Below are 3,498 nucleotides of genomic sequence, written 5' to 3'. Positions count from 1 at the left end.
CATTACAGAACTTTCGATCATTGAATTTACTGAATAAAACTTCAAAATTCACTATTTTGGCATAGAAGGAAGAGACAATGACATTTTCAGTCTCACAAAGAATTTCCATAGACACTCATATACATGAAACCAATAAGAAAAATGTTCTCACCTTGATATTTTTTCTTTCATAAGTAAATTATAAATAAATTTTGATGAAACATATATAAAATCTTTAAAATTGTTTATGAATATAATATATTATGTATGTATAATAATAAAATTTATGTATATAACTTGTTGGTTCGGTTCGGTTATTTCTTCGATTTTTTTCGAACAAAACCATAACCAAACCAAATATTATCGGTTCTTAACAATCTAAAACCAAACCAAACCAAAACCCAAATTAAATCGGTTTGGTTTAGTTTTTCGGTTTGGATCGGTTTTTATCCAAACCATGAACACCCCTACCTGCATTACTAATCCATGCGTTACTAATATCTGCATTACTAATCCCAACATTATCAATGTTTGTACCAAACGACCCCTACAAAGTTAGAGGGCATAAATGTAAATTGAGATCAAATTAAAGGGCATATTTATGAGTTCTTTTTTTTGGCATAACACATAAATAGGACCTTTAACTTGGCTTGAAATTTTAACTTTGACTTACACTTTCAAAGTGCACAAAAAGGCATTTTAACTATCCAACTCTTAAATAAAAAAAACACACGAATCTCACTTGGCAAAACACGTAATATACACTCAATTTGCACACGTCAGGAGTAAATTTCGAGGACCAACAACAGTAAAAAAATATGTTGAAATGACAATTATACCCTTAATGAATCCCTTTTATATATATTTGTATATTTTCTAATCAAAATCTCATTGTTTTCATCTTCTTTCAAATCAAGCTTTATTTTCTCTCTTTAGCATGAATTCTACTCGATTTTAGTGCAAATGACTTCTAATTTTTTTGTCACTATGGGAAACGAGCTATAATTGAAGACTTCTTAGTCCGTAAACAATACAGGTCGTTGGTCTGCAAACAATCCAAATTAAAGCAAAGATTCTACCTTCTATCAAAAAATCAACTTTCAAAAGGGAAAAATTATGCATAGCTGGACTAAATTGAGGAAGATGAACAGATAAACATTAGACTATATGAACTTTTAGCACAAATCTTGAACGATTTTTCTCTTGATTCACGATTTTGGTTGTAAATCCCCAGCTAGGGGTTTGCAATTTTGAGAGAGAAACAGGGTAAAATGAAACAGTCTTTCACCTTTGTATTAATTTGAATATTAATTTAGTTTTTTTAAAATCCTAATATCTATTATTTTATTAGGAAAATATATTTTAGACTGATTTTAGAGTCGCCGCTTAATTTTTTAAGAAAAATCAAGAAAACTATTGTTTTCAAAAGACTAAAACAGAAATCTAATGAAAACTTAAAAGGGGTTCGGGGGTTCTTATTAACATTTCAGGAAGGGTTTGAAAAGCACCCAAAATGCCCGATAATACGCGGTTATTCGACAATTAATTATTTGGCTAAAATATTTTAAATTAACTTGAATTGAACAATTTTTATAGTTAGGACCATTTTAAGAGAAAAAAGAAAAAGTATTAAAATATTATCCAAATGAAGTATTTTGTAAACTTATTTATTTATTTATTAGGTCAAGTAAGAGCTGAATAGTTTAGTTAAATAATTAATTCAAAATGGGTGTCTCTTGGGGACTTTGAATTCTTAAAACATTAAGATTAAGTTGCAGATATTGATAAGTAAATAAACACAACAAAAGCAAAGAGGGAAAGAGACTTGGACCCACGTTTTATTTTTTCTGTCCGCCTGGACCAATACTTGGGCCTAATTTTAGTTTTGGGCCTTTGGCCCATCAAAATCATTTGTACCTGTCCTATTCTAACATGCTAAAAATATTTTATCTTTGGGCCTAAGGCCCAATTCTTCCACCTGTCCTAGACTAACACATATATAACAATTAAAATGATAAAAGGGCTTAGGCCCAAAGTAACAAAATACAATTCTATGGAATTAAGTGTGGGCCTTTGGCCCAATCTTTTCAATTTCTCGATTTGCTGCATATTCTTTCAACTCCGAAACCTGTTCGTCAATTTTTATAGCTGGCCGGTTGACTCGATAAAGGAATTTGGAGCCTTTATGGCTCTCTCGAAATGCAAGGGAAGGAGATAGGAGTTCATGAAGAACTTGGGCAGATTTCACATGCAAAAAAAAAGGCAAGAAATTAGCATACGAAATGAAGAAGTAATTAAGATATGACTAAAAAAAAAATAGAAGTTATTAAGGCATTTCAAAATCAAAATGCGATAATAGAAAAACCCAACTATTAGATGCTTTAAATAATGAGCACAGAACTAATGCAACTATCTAAATATATCGAATTTTATATACACACACCACATGACCTGCAAAAGCACAACTCCTTTCTGTTTCAAAGGCCATTATGTCATCAATACACAAATCTCTCTACCTTTCACCAAATATCTCAAAAATTTAGTAACGTACAAATCTCTCCACTGTTGAGTACAAAGATGAATACAAGCATAGGCAAATGTAAATAAACAAAATATTCAAGAAGATGACATCGCATCGATAAACCCAACTAAACTGAGGAACAAGTATACTCCTAATGGATGCTTTGAACCGGACAGCATGAGAGAATCACTTTAATATCTAGGCAAGGAGATTTTTAGCTAAACTGAAGCATTTCGACAAGGATCTTAAGGCACAACATCATAAATTAAAATGAATAGAGAACTACACACGAGACAAATCAGCAGCATCACATATATGTTCGAGATTTCATTGGACGGAAATAGACCATTTAACATGCTAGCCAACTAACCTCATAGGAAAAACAACATTCGTAAGAGCACATCTCACATTTCATACAACCGAGATGCTAACTCCCCTCTAATCACTTGTCTATCACATAATCAGTAATGAAACGGGGAGAATGATGGCAGTCAAGAAAGAGAGAAAAGCTAGCGTGTCAATCAAACAACCACAACTTGTCAAAACAACGCATCGACTAAAGAGTTGGAATTGAAACGGAGTTTACCTTCTTAAATGCAGCGATCTGGGGCAAGACGAGCAGCAGAGCAACCTTCCACCACAAGAAAGCTCAAATACAAACAGTGAGTTAGTGATTCGGGCAGAATCTCGGACTCACGAAAGCTGGACAACGATAACAAAACGAGAGAGAAGAGTGACCCTCCGACCGACACTAGCTGTCTTTTATCTTTTATCAGACGTGTTTCGTATGTTCTATCACTATAGTTTGAGCTGTTCTCTGGGTATTCCTCTCTCTGCTTTTCTTCCGAGCTTTTCCCAATATTTTTTCTTCAACATAAAATTTTCCAACTCCAAAAATCCCCCCCCCCCCCCCAATCCCCCCCCCCCCCCCCAATCAGTGAGTAAGAAGAGAATATATATAGGGGATTATAGGGTTCCTGGATGGAGGGAAAACAGAC

This window comes from Solanum tuberosum, unplaced genomic scaffold (assembly GCF_000226075.1).
Source record: "Solanum tuberosum cultivar DM 1-3 516 R44 unplaced genomic scaffold, SolTub_3.0 scf00850, whole genome shotgun sequence".
Lineage (NCBI taxonomy): Eukaryota > Viridiplantae > Streptophyta > Magnoliopsida > Solanales > Solanaceae > Solanum > Solanum tuberosum.
Note: the sequence above shows the minus strand (reverse complement) of the source record.